Consider the following 18,396-nt stretch of genomic DNA (forward strand, 5'->3'; position numbering starts at 1 on the left):
ACCTTCTTGTCCTTGGTCAGTTGGGCCTTCGGGTTCCTTCCACTGCTGAGGATGCTACTGACCTGGAGACAGTACATGCAACCAACCTCCAGCCCATCTGGATTAAATGTGGACTTGCTTTCAGTTTGTGCTGGTAGTTTTAGGACTAAATCTTCAAGGAGGCAATGGCCTGTGAGGGATTCAGTGGTGACGGGTGGGTCTTCCTCTTCCATCGGACCTCATGGGACTTGACTTAGAATTAGGCATCTGCTGTCAGTTGGGCAAATGACTGTATGGAAGGCTGTTTTCATTTTATCCTATTTAGCACTGATTTAGTGTGCATTAAGGGCTCTTACAAAAATACTTTAATTCCAGAATATACTTTTTGTTCATCATCTTCCATCCTCGCGCCATCCCTGAAGTGGGGGAAGATGTGCTTTCCGCTCTTTTAATCCAGTGCTAGTTGACATGGTCACTCTCCTCGCCCAGCCTAGATACTGCTCCCCTCGTCTTGGACCGTGATCCTCTCACATGGCAGGGTTTGCCCCATCTGCTAGTGTCTCTGGGTCTTGCTCAGAGAACAGTCTGTGATTGGGGTTTACAATGCTGTCGGCTACTCCAGATGGAGCATTTTGTGCTTTTCCCTTTTGGATGTGGTGTCTGAAAAGCCCAAGCAGCACTGAGGGGCCCCAGCAGATCTCCTGCCTTCTCCTGGGGGCACCAGTGTGGAGTCCGTGCTGATCTTGCTGCTGTTCGGGATGAGCCGGCTGTGCTGCCAGTGGCTTCCTTGACACGTTGTGATGGTTTGAAAATCTGCTTTTATGAATTTCGAGAAGATGATCATAACAGGCTTTAGTAAGATTGGGGTAAAAAAACTTTGTTACGTTACGTAAGACGTGAGTGAAATATGCATTGATCTAAATAAATTAAATATATAATCAATAGTCCTTTGAGCTTGAAGGATCAGTGCCATTGGCCACCCCTCTCCTGTATTACATTGATACCTTTGTTTCCAAAATAGGCATTTGTTTATATTACTTTTTTTTTTTTTTTTTTTTTTTTTAAGAGAGAGTGAGTTCATGGGCACATGCGGCGGGGGTGAGGAGCGGAGGGAGAGGAAGAGAATCCTAAGTAAACTCTGCGGTGCACGTGGAGCAAGGTGCAGGGCTCAATCTCAGGACCCTAAGATCATGACCTGAGCTGAAATCAAGAGTTTGACACCTGACCGACTGAGCCACCCAAGCACCCTGGCATGCATTCATTCATTCATTCACTTATTTTAATTAAAAAGTACTACTATCCTCTATTTAATTTTTTTAACTATCTTACATAGGAGTTGCAAGTATGGTACAAAACACCTTTTCTGAACCGTTTGAGAGTCAGTTGGGCATATGAAACCTTACCATCCTCGGATATTTTTATGTTTCCCACAAACAAAATACTCCCCTCTGACCATAATACAACCATCAAAATCCGGAGGTTAATGAGAATACTTTGCTACCTTCAGACCCATTCACATTTCACCAGAAGGATCCAGTTCAGAGTCAGGTGGAACATTTCCTTGCCGGGTCTCTGTAGTCTTCTTCAGAGTGCAGCATTTCTTCCATCTTACCTTGGTATTCTTGATCTTGGCACACTTTAATGATTATAGGCACTTATTTTGTGGAATGTCTCTCCACGTGGGTGTGTCTGCTGCTTCCTTTTGCTTAGCTTCAGGCTTTCCATCTTTGGCTTAAAAAACAGTGCAGAAGGAATGCTGGGTTTTCTTTGCGTTGTGTAAGGTGGCACACACACATTCAGTGTGTCCTGTTACTGGTGCTGTTCACTTTGGTCATGGATTAAGGTGGTGTCTGCCAGACTTCTCCCCTGGGGAGTCTGTATCATTTGAAGTGTGTGGTGGCGTGGGGAGGGGGATACTTGTGAAACTAAATGTTGGTTTGGTCAAACTTTGGTTCTCATCACATACCTGTATCACCGCTCCCTGTTTTGATTCAGTGCACCCTCCCCGGCTCACCATTTATGGTAATGTTCAGTGTGAAGAGCAAGAGCCCCCTTTTCCTTCTGATGCATCCCCTTATTTGTTTCAAACATCTTGCTTTTTGGTACAGAAAGACGTTCTGGGCTTATTCCTTCCCTGTCCCTTCAAAGAGGCCTGGTACTTTTTTTTTTTTTTTTTTTAATTTTTTTAAAGATTTTTATTTATTTGACAGAGATCACAAGTAGGCAGAGAGAGATGGAGGAAGCAGGCTCCCCACTGAGCAGAGAGCCTGATGCGGGGCTCGATCCCAGAACCCTGGGATCATGACCCGAGCTGAAGGCAGAGGCTTTAACCCACTGAGCCACCCAGGCACCCCAGGCCTGGTACCTTTTGATGGCAGGTGGTCTTAAGAGAAGCAGAGTGTGGACACCAGGTAGCTTGTTGAAGTGTTACTGACCCAGGGCCTCTCAGTGGATAGAGCCACAGAAAATGCATGTGTATGTGTGTGTGTACACATATATGCACGTACACATTTACAGGTACATGTATGCACACACTGTATGTTTATGATACAATCATATGTTTTTCTGTATTGAAAAACAAGTTTATTCCAGTACTTCCAATTCTAGTCAAATATCTTGGTGTTCATCCCAGTTTCTCCCTTTTAAATTGGTAGCTGTTTTTCCAACAGTGATATTTCCAACGGTGGTGCCAGTGTCCTTGCTGTATTTGCTTATTGGAGTAGTCAGCCCTGTGTGTTACCAGTCACCTTGCTCAGCCTCTGCTGTTCCCACTCATGCACATCCTCCCACTTCACCTGGGCTTTGATAACACCAGCAATGTGGACATACTCTAACGTGGAAGCCCAAGTCCTGTACGCTGTCTTTGTGCCCTCTCCAGGGCATTGCCTGATCCACCACTTCATTGTTTGTGACCATACACCTCCTGTGACATGGACACATCACTGCAGTTGCTCACTGACGCACACTTGTGTTTTTTGGGTTCTTTGCCTCTGACGGTGCTGTGGCGAGCAGCTTTCTTGTGTTACACCTATGCCTTTTGCACTCTGCTGCTGGTACTTCTGGAAAGTGGCTTCTCTGAAGTGTGATCACTGAACAGGATTGTATGTTGTTGGTGATGTTTTTAAATTGCCTTCTAGTTTTACGTGTCCTCAGTAGTTCCTGTTTTTCCTCACCATTTCAAAAATTGCACCAGTTTTGTTGATCTTTATTGATCTGAAGTAAGGGCTGAGTGAAGATGAACATTCATGTTTATTATTTTTCTGTGAACTCTGTGACCACGTGTCCTAGCCTGTTGAGTTGTTTGCCAGAGAAAAATTCTTATTTGTAGCCTCACTTCTATATAAGATAGTCTATGCTTAATGTGAAATTCTCAAGCTATTGCAGGGTCAGATGAGTCAGTACCTTCCTTGATGGTGTCTACAGCCTGTATATCAGGACGCTTTTGCAACCCCAAATCACAGGTTTTAAGGCTTGATTTTTTTTACTTTGAGATCTTTAATCCAGCTGGAATTTATTTTAGAGTTTGGTGTGAGGCAGGGATTAATTTTCATACTTTTTCCAAAATGGAAATTTGTTACTGGCTAACTTCTGTTTGTTGCTGTCCTTCCTTACTAATTTGAAAGGGCACTTGTGTCAAATGATAAACTACTAAATACTCATCATTCTGTTTTGTTCATACTTTTTCCTCCTCCTGGCAAGTACCAAGTCTTGGAACTATTGCTTTGTAGTGTGTTTTGCTAATTTTAGGTGAATCTGATCTCTTTTATTTTAAAAAAAAAAATTTTTTAAGATTTTTATTTATTTATTTGTCAGAGAGATAGAGTACAGGCAGGCAGAGGCAGAGGGAGAAGCAGGCTCCCCACGGAGCAAGAAGCCCAATGTGGGACTTGATCCCAGGATGCTGGGATCATGACCTGAGCCTAAGGCAGCCACTTAACCGACTGAGCCACCCAGGTGCCCTTGAACTCTTTTATATGCCAAATAATCTAGGCAGATTTTATTTTTAGGTGAATCTGGGAATTTTTCTTAATCATTAAAAAAAAAAAAAAAAAAAAACCCTCCTGTGTTGTTCGATTAGTTTCTTAGGGCTGCCCTAATAAATGTACCTTCAGACAACAGAAATTTATTCTCTCGCAGTTCTAGAGGCTAGAAATCTGGCAGGGCCACACACTCCTTCTATGGGCTTTAGGAGAGAAACCATTCTTTACCTCTTTTGGTTTTTGGTGGCAGCCCGCACACTTCTTGGTTTGTGGCCACATCAGCCCAACCTTAGCCTCCATCTTCATACAGCTTTCTCCTCTATGTGATGTCTCTTTGCTGTCCATGTGTGTTTCATAATACTGATGTACTGAACTTTCCTTCCGTTTTCCTAGCTTTTTATTATAACAGAGGGACGTCTAGACAGATGGTCTTCTGCAAATAGTGGCATTTGTGTCTTTGCTTAATTATGTCTTGTTCAGTTGCATGTTTGACAGTCTATGTCAACAGTGGACATCCTTGCCATTTTGTTACTTATTTTAATAGGTTATTTTTAGCTTTACTCTAAATAAGATATATTTTACTTCTGGGAAATATTCTTCATGTGGCCATTTTCTTCTTTTCCTGATGTTACATTCCATAGGAAGCAAGGACTACATATTGACTTTCACATTCTTTTGGGTATTTATTTTTAAAGGTTTTATTTATTTATTAGGGAGAGAGAAAGAAAACGTAGATGGAGAGTGAGAGAGAAAAGCAGACTCCTTGTCAAGCAGGGAGCTTGATGCAGGGCTCCATCCAGAACCCTCAGTTGTGACCCAAGCTGAAGGCAGATGCCCAACCAACTGAGCCACCCAGGCACCCCTCTTTTGGGTATTTTTAAAGGGTTTTCTATGAGTCATATATAGGTTTATTTGTTCTCCTTTGAGCTATAAATTTGAGATGCATACATTTCCTAGTAACAAATCCTTACTGCATCCCTAGAATAGACCTTACCTAGACATGGTATCTTACTCTGTGAATTAAATGCTGGATTTATTGGTTTAATGTTTGTTTAAAAACTTCCCGTGTTTGGGGCACCTGTGTGACACAGTTGGTTAAGCGTCTGAGTCTTGATTTCTGCTCAGGTCATGATACCAGGGTTGTGAGCCCCATATTGGGCTCTGTGCTGAGCATGGAGCCTGTTTGAGAGTCTCTCCCTTTGCCCCTCCCTGCCCCACTCACACCCGTATATTCTTTCTCTCTCTCTAAAAAAAACAAACCCCCAAACTTCCCATGTTTGTAAACTGGTTTACAGTGAAGAATCTTTTTTTTCTGCAGCACCCACTCATTGTTTGGGGAAGCAAACAGAGCCTTGATTTACCACTGGGGATTACCCTTTCCACCAGTACAAACTATGTTTTGGATGAAATGGCCCAGCTGCCTGGGTGGACCCTGATTGGCTATGGCTAATAGACATATCCCATCTTCTTGGTCCCTTGACTACAGTTACTGGTCCCCTGATGGGCTTAGAATCCAATTAATGCCAGTGAGATACAAAAATAATTTGTGAGGGCCCCATGAGGCAAAGAAGCTCTTACTTCCTTGGGAGCTACCAGAAGATACAATTACTGCCATTTGTAGCGGTTCTTATTTCAAAATCAAGAAAGGATAGTATTGTATCATTGTGAGTTTGTATTCTTTGTCTTGTCTTTTCTTTGTCAGACTAGAAGGAGTTAATTGCTGCTTAATTGCTGTTTTCTTAGAAACTGATTTTGGCTTTGATTGATCAAGTTAGCTATTTTTTATTTTTGTTTTCTATCTCACCGATTTTTTAAAATTTATTTATTTTTTCAAGTAGGCTCCATTCTGAGTGTGGAGCCAAACATGGGGCTTGAACTCAAGACTCTGAGATCTAGACCTGAGCTGAGATCAAGAGTTGGATGCTCAACTGACTGAGCCACCCAGGAGCCCCTCACCAATTCATCTTTTGTTTATTTTACTTTTTAAAAATTTTCTCTTTCTATTTGACTTGAATCTTTAGCTCATTTATCTTCACTCTTCCTTATAATAAAATTTAAAAGTTTGATTCACCCTCTGAGTGCAGCTTTGGCAGCATCCTTATAGATTTTAGTAAGGAGTTCTTTCTGATCCTTTTTTTAAAGCCTTTTATTAGGAAAATGTTCAAACATACCCTGAAATTAGAAGAGAATACTGATGACTCAGATACCTAAAAACCAGCTTTAACAATTACCACATTTTGCCATTTTGGTTTTGTCTTCCTCTGCTCTCCCTAAACTTTTTTAGTTTTGAGTATTTTAGTATAAGCAAATCTCAGATTACCTGCCATTTGGAAATACTTTAGCATGTATCTTTAGTAGAGGAGGACTTAAACCATACCTGATAGAATTAACTATATGTTGTTAATATTGTCCAATATCTATTCTGTGTGTAGTTTTCTCCAAAAGTCATACACAGGGTTTATTTGAATCAAAACCCAAAGAAGGTTTCTCCACACTACATTTGGTTGATGTCATGTTTGTCTCTCTCTCTTTCTCTCTCTCTCTCTCTCTCTTTTTTTAAGTACACAGAAGCAGGTGGGGGGAATATTAAGCAGAGCCCCGCTGAGCACCGTGCTCCAAGTGAGCCCAGCTTGACAAGGCAACTTGCCACTCCAGGCTCAAACAATCTCACAACCCTGAGATCATGATCTGAGCTGAAGTCAAGAGTTGGGCACTTAAACCCACTGAGCCACCTAGGCAGGGGCCCGTCTTTTATGAGTGTTGTTTGTTTGTTTGTTTAAATCTGTAACAATTTTTTCTTTCTCTTTTTTTTTTAAATGCCATTTACTTATGAAAGCTACAGAGCCGTTGGTGCGGTGGCATACCCCACTTTCTGGGTTGGGTTGATTGTATCGTGGTATGTAGTGTGTTTCTGTGATCCTCATATTTCCCATAAACTGATAGCTATGTCTAAATGTCTAATTTGTTCCAGGTTTGACTTTTTGTTTTTTCAGGGCTGTGGGGGGTGGAAGGTATAGGGGTCAAAAATACATTCTGGTAGCGTCTGGGTGGCTCAGTTGTTCAGCATCTGCCTTTTACTCAGGTCATGATCCCAAGGTTCTGGGATTGAGATTACGGCAGGCTTCTTGCTCAGCAGAAAGCCTGCTTCTCCCTCTCCCATCCCTCTGCTTGTTTTCTCTTTCTCGCTATCTCTGTCAAATAAATAAAATCTTAAAAAAAAAAAAGAATACATCCTGGATTGTGGTGTGTACCATATTGCAGTATACCAGGAGGCATGATGTGTGGCTGTCACTTTGTGATGTTACAGTACAGTGTCAGAGGCTGACTGTGCCTCATAGGGGCTCTCAATCAACCAGTCATCTAGTGGCTTTCATAGCCATTTTGCTTGTGTCCATTATTTCATTGGTGTCTTAGTATCCTTTGCTGCTATCATAAATGACCACAGACTTGGCTGAAGTCATCTCACTGGGGTAAGTCATGGTGTCAGCAGGTTCTACTTCTGGAAGTTTTAGGAGAGAATCCTTGCCTTTGCCAGCTTCTTGAGGCTACCTGCATTCCTGGTGACCCTGTCATCCATCTTTGAAGTACACAATTTTAAGGATACTTGTGATTACATTTAGGTTCCACCTGTTTAATCCAAGATAATCTCCCCATCACAGTATTCTTAACTTAATTCCTCTGTAACATGCACAGGCTCCAGGAATAATGATTGAATAATGATCTTTGGGAACAGTGAGTTAGTGTACAATTGGCAATTGCAAAATGAAGAATTTTTTTTCTTTTTTTTTTATTAGAGATCACGAGTGGGGAGAGGCAGAGGGAGAGGAGAGAGCATCTGAAGCAGACTCCGCACTGAGCACAAAGCCTGATATGGGACTTGATCCCACAACCATGAGATCATGACCTGAGCTGAAACCAAGAGTCAGATGCTTAACCAACTCAGCCACCTAGGCACCCAAGAATTTTCTCTTTCTGTGTCTACACTTATTAGTTGACATTCTCCTGTAAAGAAGGTTTCCCTTTTCAGTTCTGATTACCCTAAAGTGCAGCTCCTCCTTTCCTTTATCATTGCCAAGAACGCATTGGGACTAGCATCTTCCAAAGTGACAATGTATTTTTGTGGCTTTTTTCTCCTGGTATTATCAACTTACAGGTACATATATCATTGTGTTTTGGCCCATTTAAACCATTTTTTGAAGTACATATTGTTTCTTCAAGTTGACTTCTGTGTTCTTGGACATGACTCCATTAGTCTGTGACTCCTTCCTTTCTGCCACAGCAAGGTGTCCCATCAGCCATTTTTTCGGAGGAACCCTGGTTCCTTTTAGTGGCAAATGGTGTTTGGATGCCATGTGCTAGGTAGGGATGCTCACTGCCACTGTTGTGTTAAACATAGAAATAAATCAGTCATTTTACCAGCAAAAATGGATTAATTTAAGAAGATAGAAATGCGATTCTGGACATGCAAGCTGTGGCAAAATGGTAGGCAAGTCCAACAAAGAAGAGGAACTTTATTTTATGAAGAAGGAGGAGGAACTTGGAAGAGGTTGTTTTGAAGGAATGTCCATTGGAGAGAAGCAAGAGTTCAGGATTTAGGATGTCAGTTCCTCATTGGCTTGGTTGCAGGGGTGGTCGATTTCTGGTAGGAGAGGCAGTGTATGTATGGCCTTCCCTCTTGGGCCTGTAATTGATGATTCTTCTGTTGGGGTCTGTAATAGACAGTTCTTATTATAATTGGCATTGAGTTGTGTGACTCCCCGTTTTATCCTCCCCACTCCAGTTTAGTGAGATTTCCCTTTATTAATTTTCAGTTTCTTATAGTAGACAGACTTGGAAAATAATCATGAATATGGACATTTCCGGTTCAAATAAATATTCAAATAGATATTGACAAGATTTTTATTTCAGTGTGTATCTTGTGCCAAAAATCGTCGTCTTAAGGATATTAACTCGATTACCTGATTACCTGTATGTCACCATTTTATCTAAATGTTACCATTTAACATTTTTAGAATAACAGTGCTCACATTATCCAGATATATCCATCCCACTTGGAATATGCTGTCAAATTACTGTGTTTTTGTTACCTATTCTATGATGTTTATGCCCCAATGGGACAACATTGTTAGATTTGTTCCATTTTTTTAAGTGAATTTTTTATTGAAATGTAATAGAGCGGTGCTCGTCTTCAGTGTGTATGGGTCAGTGCATTATCACTGACAGAACCCATGCATAGAGCCAGCATCCAGATAAAGAAACAGGACATTTTATTTCTAGTTTGAACTTCTCTAATTTATATGGTACTAGAAAACCTGTGAATGGTGGTGTATTCAGGTGGATGTGGTTTCCATCCCTTCCCCTGCCCTTCTAGTGTGTGTGTGTGTGTATGTGTGCGCGCACGTGCACATGCGCGCACGCATGTGCGTGTAGACACACTGTATTTCTGATTCTTAGGGGAAGGTGCCATACCCTACACCTGTTGTCCTCTGTTGCCTTTGTTATTAACCATATACCCTGGAGACCACAAGTACTAGTGGGTGGAAATCTCTTTTATCCTGCATGTTACTTCATGATGGATATAGCATGATTTGTTTAGTCTCCCTCTTCCTTAATGAACTTGTGGTTGTTTCCAGACTTTGTTACCTTGTTATTTCTTACTGTTTCTGCTGCTACCCTTCTGGGTAATCAGTCCTTCCTTCACACAATAGGTAGAATCCATGCCAAGTAGCTGCCTGATACCTGCTTGGAGTGGCTTGGTGGGTACTCCTGAGTCTGGGGCTGCCATGCTGATCTGGACTCTGCTGCCCTCTGCTTCTTTCCCCGGCTCCCCTATATCCCTCTTTGGTTGGTGCTGATTTTCTAATAGTGGGGCAACCGTTTGTTGTTGCCCTGCCCACCTTTGTCTCTTGACAGGTGAAATGGCTCAGTTGCTGCTCCCCAGATGCTCTGGCCACATGGTGGCCTGTTCTGAGTCCAGGATATAGAGTGAAATATATGTGCTTTAGTCTGTACATGGTACTTGTATTAGTGGCAAATGGTGTTTGCCACCTTTATGTTGAATTAGTTCTTTGGGGGGAGCAGCTATACCAGCAATTCCATAAATCTAAAAGTGAGGTTCACTTCCTAGAGCAGACTCAGAAAGACAGTGCTGGAAGAGATGATGGAGTCGTCTCTTCCTCCTCATATGACAAATGAGCAAACAGGCCAAGTGAAGAGAGGTGACATGTCCAGTGTCACACTTTGAGTGTCTACCAGGGCTTAATACCCTGGACAGGAGAGAATCCATAAAGAAGCATTACATTTCCATTTCCATTCCATATCTAGGACTGGTTCTAGTTCCTAGGTATTTCTACTCATGACTTGAGCTAACTTTGTATCTTTAGCACAATGTTTTATAAGTACAAGCTAAAAGTCAGGCTTATAAACCTGACTTTTCCTGTGTACATTGTAGGAAGAAAATACATTTTTCAGTAAGTTGTTGCCCTTAGAATTATTTTGTTTCTTATCATTTTCATGGGATTTATAGTCAGAAGATCAAAAGTATTTCTTTAATTGTAAGACTGAGGGGGTTATGGCCAGATCCGTCCCCTACAGGTGATTCATCCCTGTTCTGCCCTTGCTGTCCTTCCCATACCACCTTCCCCTGAGATGGGACTTGCTCTGGCCCCCAGTCTGTTGCTGCTCTGAAACCTGTTACCATGGCATTCAGAGACACAGATGACCCAAGGATCACAGGATCCATTTCCACCTAGAAGCAATGGCTGGCTTCTGTAACAGAACAAATGACTTTAGATGTGGAGCAGACCGTGAGGAGGGGTCTGAGCAAGTGGCTGCCATGTGCAGTTGTGCCTGGTGAGAGCAGCTGGGCCCAGTTTGTTGTGTGCAAGTCCCTTGAGGCTTTCTCACTCTCCCGAGCATTTTTCCTTAGGCTGAGGTGAGACATGTCTCCAAAGTCTCTCCCTGTCCCTCACTTCTAGCTCTGGGAGCTGGGAGCTGGGCAGAACTTGTACCCTCCTGTACCACTCTCCAGATATGTAAAGACAGCCTTAGGTAGCTTCTAATTCCCAGGGGCTTTGAAGAGTTTGTGTAAGGCTGCCTGTTCTCTGTAATCAACAGTCCCTCACAGGGAAATGAACAACAAAGAAGTCTGAACTGCAGACCTCTTGCTGATAACATGGTCTAATAATAATAATAAAATAATTCTTGTGACCCTGCCTTTGCTGATTTGTAGTAGCAGATGCTGCTTAATAGTACCTCTTTGTTTCCCTCTCCAAACAGAAGTATCCACAGAAAAAGTAAGGAGCTTCATACAATACAGAGCTGTCCCCCCTCCTGCAGCTGACCATCAGGAGCACTTAAACCTATGTCTACCTGTAATTTCTAAACCCGTTAAAACACACCTTTTTTGGTAAGTGGTGTAAGAAATATATGCTGTTTTTACATGTGGTCACCTCCCAACTTAATATAGTTGCTTCTTTTTCCAGTCTGTCAGTACAGTCCCCCCCCCCCACTCCGAATGCTGGTGTTTCCTGTTGCCTGGCTCCATGCTCCCTCTTCTGTTATTGGTGTCTTGGATAGCCTACAAGGAACAGATCATAGATAGTCTTTGCACATACGAACATGTCTCTCTAACACAGCTAGCTGCATATTGATGTAACACAGCTGCCCCTCACTCATGAGTTGACTGAGACTGGCTGTATGGTTGAGGGAGGGACGCTCATTCACTTCCGAGTCATGGGTCCAGGGCTGAGACCTTGTATCTAAGGGTCTGCTGACTGGATTCTACATAATCTCTTCTTACATAAACCAGACTCCTACTGTGTTATCTAGGGCATTCAGCATCAGTTTCTTCAAAGTGGATCAAGAACTTAAGACACAGAGCAATTAGAATGTCAGATTCCTTGAGGTTTTTAAGAATTTTTCACCTAACTGACATAATTTTTTAGAGCAGTCTGCCCTTACTGAGAATCTCAGTTCGATAAGTTTAATATTTGTAGAAGCATTTCAGTCTTCTTTCCTTATTTTGCATTCTTAAATCATGTTACATTAAAAAGCAGGACTGGCATAAACAGGTTTGGGAGCAAGTGTGGACCATCACAGGTGGGAGCTGGAGTTCCAGGCCTGCGGGAGGCAGGTGCACGAGTGGAAGGTGGCACCCTTTCTCAGTTTGCTGGTGGGTGGAGACCTGCTCAGTCGGCAGGTCCATTATGAGACTTGGTGTCCCAGCATTGTTTGCTTACCCAGCCCCCTGCTACAGACAACACAGACGTCCAGTCTTTCGCTCCTGCCAAAAAGCCATAGTGTGTTTGTTTCTCGGCACCTATGTGAGCACATGTGGGAGAGGTTCCAAGAAGCAGGAATTAAAGATTCCAAAAATATTTGTATTTTAAGTTACAATATATGATGAGATGGCTTTCCAAAGAGATCACATCAGTTATTCTGCCAGCCACACCAGTTTTCCTGTACCTTTTCTGACGCTCATCCAACTTCATTTTTGCCAAACAGAAGCATAATGTAGAATCTCCTCCCACTTGAAATATGCATTTTCTTTTGTACAACTCAAACATTCCCTAGCCTTTTGTGAAAGATGTTTTTGTCTTTCACCCTTTTTGTGGTTTATTAATGTGTTTTGGAGTCCTCGGAAGGAATGCTGTGCACTAAACTTGGTCACTTCTTTCCTGGAAGCCTTTGAGACAGCTCCCCATGCCACGCACTCCTGGGCATTTGTGGTAGAGGAGACCCTCATGACAGACACAGTACCCATTCTGTTCCTTCCCCTAATCTAAATTTATTTATTTTAAACAAGAAATTTGTAGTAGGTTGATTTGGGACTGTTTAAAAAGACTGATATGAAGTTTATTAAGAAAAACCTTTTTGTCAGATTCCATTTCTGCTTTGGATTGGAAAGCCAGCTCTGTAGCACCATTGTTGAAATAAGAGTTTTCTGTAGAATTTTAGAATTTCTACTGTCCACCTTAAAAGCGTAAAAAGAAACAAGTGACATTAAGTTCAATAACATATTTTGTTTATCCCAATCCAGAGCATTGTTTCTTCATGTGATCAGTACAGAGTCACCAGCAAGGTGTTTTTCATTGTGTTTTTTTCCCTATGAAGTCTTCAACATCTGGTGTATATTTCAGACCCAAAGCATGCACCAGCTGGGACTAGCCATGTCTCGAGTATCAGTCGCCACATGTCACTAGTATTGGCTGGCCAGCGTGGCTAAGAGGCAGTTTTCCTTTCATTTCTATGGAAATCCATTAACTCATTGTCCCATTTGCTATTTAAAGAGTTACAAGGTGTGGGAGTGCCTGGATGGCTCAGTTGGTTGAACATCCTGCTCTTGGTTTTTGTTCTGGTCGTGATCTCGGGGTCATGAGATCAAGCCCTATAACAACAGGCTCTGCACTCAGCAGGGAGTCAGCTTGGAGTTCTCTCTCTCCCTCTGCTCCCCAGCTCGTGGGTGCTCTCTTGCATACTCTCTCTAAAATAAACAATAAATCTTTCTAAAAAAAAAATAAAAAGGGTTCCAATGTGTGTTTATCTGACACATGCTCTTGAATGAGGCTCTATATAAATGCTATTCTGTCCTCATCTGTATAAAGATACAATGATAATTTCAGTATTCATGAAATTAGGGGAGTGCTACATTAAATGTATTTGTTCAGTGGAATTAAATGTTAATATTCTCATACAGTGAGATGGCTGGCTACTGTAAGGCAGTTTTATCTTCCTTAATCTTTGTAACAATTTACAAAGTCCCCAAGGGTTTACAAATGGGAAACTTGTAGAAGTTGAGAGCTTAAATGACTTGCCAAGGTGACCCAAATAGGATCCAAGGAAGACTCTGAACTTGTCTTGACCACAGGTGTGGTGTTCTGCACACATTCTGTCCTCACTGTGGATGCCTGTGATGACTTAGCTGACACTTAGGTGGAAGAAAAAGACATGGAAATCTAGTAGCAGGGTCCCTGAAGAACACTCTGGTCCCCTTCCTATCACTTTCTATAGAGAAATCAGAGCGGTGTGGAGACAGCAGCCCAAGGCCATTCGCTTCCCGCCTGACTGGAATGGGACAGCTGTACTTTAGGGAACAAGGCTTCCAAGTTGGATGTCCTACAGCAATAAATAGCCTTTCTGAGCCTAGAAAGGAACCTAGTTTTGATGTGGTCGGTATTAGAAAGTCCTCCTAGTCAACCTGCCACTACAGTTTATAGCCAGGGAGGAATAAGTTGAATCCTAAAATGAGTTTATGTTTTTGAGCTCTCAGAATGGGATGAAAGCATACTCTTCTTTGCCCAGACCCAACCACCACAATCAGTGTGGGACAGCAGACTGTGCAAAACATTCCCATCCCTCAGTGCCTGCCTCTTACAGGATCGCACAGCCTCTGAGCAAGGATCAGACCTGACAGCCCCCATGGCCTCGGAGGTGTTCTCTGGTCCATTGTCCTTCCTGACCCCCCTCAGCAAGGTTCCACTCCACGGAGTCCCGTCAGGTCATTAGCTAAAGCAAAGAGGGTAAGTAGCCCAAATCACACACCTTTATCTGTGTTTAGCCATTGACAGGGTGTTGTTGGCTGTCGCCACCAGGGTGCTGTGAGGACAGCATCCTTGTCTAGGTTTCCCTTTACTCACACGGGAAAGCTTTTTTCCAAAAGTAGACATCTAAAAGTGAGATTATTGGGGCGCCTGGCTGCCTCAGTAGGTGGAGTGTGCGACTCTTGATCTCAGGATTGTAAATTTGAGCTCTGTATTGGGTGTAGATTTTACCTGGGTGGCTTAGTCGTTAAGTGTCTGACTTCTACTCAGGTCATAATCCAAGGGCCCTGGGATCAAGCCCCACATCAGGCTCCCTGCTCGGCGGGAAGCCTGCTTCTCCCTCTCCCATTCCCCCTGCTTCTGCTCCCTTACTCGCTGTGTCTCTCTGTCAAATAAATAAATAAAATTTGTACAAATAAAATAAAATCTTCCAAAAAAAAAAAGAAGTGGGATTGCTGTCTCATGGTGTTTGCATCTTCAGCCTTAGAAGGCTCTGTGAGTGGTATAAAGTAAGGATCTACACTTTTCCTCATCTAGGTAGCCAGTTCTCACGGAGGCATCAATTGTAATTTGTCCACAAGTTCATCTCTGATAGAAGTGTCTGTTAGGATGTCTGCGTCGTGCCTCCCATCTGCTCCACTGTTCTCTGTCCTGCATCACACTGTCTGAATTACTATAGCTGTGAAAGCTTGGTATTGGGGAGGGCAAGTTCTCCCTACCTTATTTTCCTCAGCTGTAATTGGCTGTTCTTGGCCTTTGATCTTTTGTATAAGATTTGTTGAATAAATATAATTGCATATGTAAATATTCTAAAAACTTTTTACAGAAATATTGTTACACAATACAGTATTATAAAAATGGTAGATAGAGGGGTGCCTGGGTGGCTCAGTGGGTTGAAGCCTCTGCCTTCGGCTCGGGTCATGGTCCCAGGGTCCTGGGATTGAGCCCCACATTGGACTCTGCTCAGCGGGGAGCCTGCTTCCTCCTCTCTCTCTGCCTACTTGTGATCTCTGTCAAAGAAATAAATAAAATCTTTTTTAAAAAATGGTAGATAGTGATATTACCGAAATAAAAATTGCATTAAATGTTGCAAAATTCCATATGTACACACACCTGCACACCCCCTTTTGAGGTTTATGGTGCAGTTGCATGAATTTCTAGTCTGATTAGGGGAGAAGTACAGTCTTTATGATGAAGTCTTCCTAGATAGGTGAATGTGGCATTTCTCCATTTATTTTTAGGTCTTTTCTGTATTTTGAAAAAGGTTTTTAGAACCTTCTCTATAAATCCTATTATTTTCTTACTAGATTGACTTCTGATGTTCTGATGTTGCTGGTGTTTTGGAACATGTTTGATTCTGTGTACTGATCCTGTTTCCAGGAAACTTTGAGCTCTAATAGTGTATCCATAGCTCCTCCTGGCTCTTGTACTTGGACAGTTGTTTCCAGTTTCTCAGTTTCTTCTTGCCTTCCTGCCCTGGCTCGCATCTCAAGCCTAGGTTAGAATAGGGAAATTGCCCAGTTGCAACCCTCTTGGTCTTTGCGATCCTAAAGTGAATGCTTCTCATGAGAGTTTCTGGTAGGCGCCTAACATTTAGCTAAGGAGATGTCCGTGTATTTTTCCTTTTTATGAGGAATGGGCAGATTATATCAGATTCTTCATTTGAATATTATGAGGTGATAAAAATCATTCTTGCCCTGGTGTAATAATGTGGTAAATTACTTTGTCTTGTCTTTTCTTTTTTAAGTAGGCTCCAAAGTGGGGCTTGAACTCACGACCCTGAGATCAAGACCTGAGCTGAGATCAAGAGTCGGACGCTCAACCAACTGAGCCACCCAGGTGCCCGCCCCTACTTAATCTTTCCAATATTACACCACCTTGCATGATTGGAATAAAATGGTCATTATAGTTATATATTGTTTTGACTTTCTAGAACAGTTTGATAGATTATGAAGCAATACATTCTTTTCTCCTGTTTTCCTTGTCTAGGAAATACTAAATTCCTCCTAGCTTTGTAAGTGAATTGGGAAGGTAATTTCTTAGGGCTTCCTTATGGAAGCAGGTGGGCCTCTCTGCTGAGATCTTTATATTTGTTTCTTTGAAAATTTAGGAGGATTGGTTACATAAACTCCATTTCTAACTCTGAAGTTGCCTATTTCCTCTGTTTTCAAGGGGTGTGTGTGTGTGTGTGCATGCATGTGTGTATGTGAGTGTTCAAGTTTTGTGGTTTTTGTTTTTGTTTTTTCAAGATTTTATTTATTTGAAAGAGAGAGTGTGCACAAGCAGGCAGGGAAGGGTAGAGGGAGAAGCAGACTCCACTGAGCAGGCAGTCCCCATCCATCCCAGAACGCTGGGATCATGACCTGATCCAAAGGCAGACACTTGAGCCACCCAGGTGCCCTCAAGTTTTTGATAATGCTTGTCTTAGTAGAATTCTTGTATGATTTTTCAGAGTCTCTGCTGTGGCCGTAGTTTTGACCCCCTTGAATTCTTAGTATTGCCTGTTTGTACCTGTTCTTATTTTTTTTCCCCACTGGTCACTATCTGCCCAGAGATCTAACTGATCTTTCTAAAGACTCCTTTGTAAGTTTTATTCTCTCTTGTATGTCTCATTAATTAATCTCATAATTTCATTAATTTCTTATCTGTATTAATTTAAACTTTCTTTAGATTTATTTTGTTCTTCTAATTTCAGGAGAGGATGATTAAATTTTTACTTTTCCCTCTTCACTAATATTATGGCTTAAGGCTATAAACTTGTGTCCAAGCAACACTCTGGCTTAATTCCGCAAGTTTGGATAAGGAACTGCTTATGGTTTAGTTCTAAATATTTTCAGATTTCTTCTTTGACCCATGAGTTATTTAGAAGCAATTTTTTAAATTTCCAGGCTTCTTAAAATTCTAAGTTGACTCCTGATTGATTGTTTTGTATTTAGAGAATGTTATGATGTTAATTGTTTTTGTTTTGTGCTAGCTGCTGGCCAGATTTTATAAAAATTCTGTTAGGATTGAGAGGAATAGGTCATTTCTAATAATTGGGTGAAGGATTACATAATCCAATGAAGTAGATTCATTAACTACATTGTTTTAACTTTCTGTACAGTTTCAATCTTCATAATCTGTGAGCTGAGTTTGCCTTTGTCTATAATCCTAGATATGTCAACTTCTAGTGACCTTCCTGTTCTTATATTATATATTTTGTAGCTGTATTATTTGATATGTACATAATTGTACTTGGAACTGACTTGGGTTTTTTAATCTTGACCTTCTTAGTTCTTACTCTACAGCCTACTTTATATGAAATTAATATGGCTAGCTCAACTTTCATCAGTTAGGACTTGCCTGGACTATTTTTCCATCCCTTGACTTTCAGCCTCTGTGTCCACATGGTTTAGGTGGCTGAATTAGCTTTTAGCTTGGTTTTGTATTTACATTAGATTATTACCACATCTGGATTCATTTCTTCCATATTTTATGCTTCATTTGCCTTGCTCATCTTTTACTTCTCCTGCTTCCTATTCTGTTTTCTTTTTTCATTTCTTTCAGTTAATAATTACTAATACAAAGTAATGTAACTGATAAGTAATCATGTATAATGTAGTGAATACCTCTGAATCTACTACACCATTAGTAGATCCACTAAGTTAGATCTCATCCAAGATCTAGAACATTGCCAGGAACTTCTGTTTGAATAGGAGTTTAGATTTTTTTTATTTGAAAGTTAAAAATTGTGCTTTCACTAGATTATTTTTAAGTTTGTTTTATTAATTCAACAAGGTCTAAAATTAGTATTTCTAACCTTTTCTCAAATAATGATCTGAAATATTCCAACTTCAGTTTCTTCCTTTCATCTTATATTTGGTTGCTGCTTACTATTTTAATTACATTTTGTATTT

General features: G+C 41.4%; 1 protein-coding gene across 2 annotated transcripts in view; it reads left to right on the plus strand.

Annotated features, from left to right (window-relative positions):
• Positions 1 to 18,396, plus strand: part of HDLBP (high density lipoprotein binding protein) — a 72,156-nt gene that overhangs the window by 10,360 nt on the left and 43,400 nt on the right. The window contains exon 2 of one of the 2 annotated variants that reach the window (XM_059167424.1): positions 16,248 to 16,339. The exons of the other annotated variant lie outside the window; for it this stretch is intronic. The gene's annotated coding sequence lies outside the window, so the exon portion shown is untranslated. The remainder of the gene's footprint in view (positions 1 to 16,247; positions 16,340 to 18,396) is intronic. 2 annotated transcript variants of the gene reach the window in all.

Source organism: Mustela lutreola, chromosome 3 (assembly GCF_030435805.1).
Source record: "Mustela lutreola isolate mMusLut2 chromosome 3, mMusLut2.pri, whole genome shotgun sequence".
Lineage (NCBI taxonomy): Eukaryota > Metazoa > Chordata > Mammalia > Carnivora > Mustelidae > Mustela > Mustela lutreola.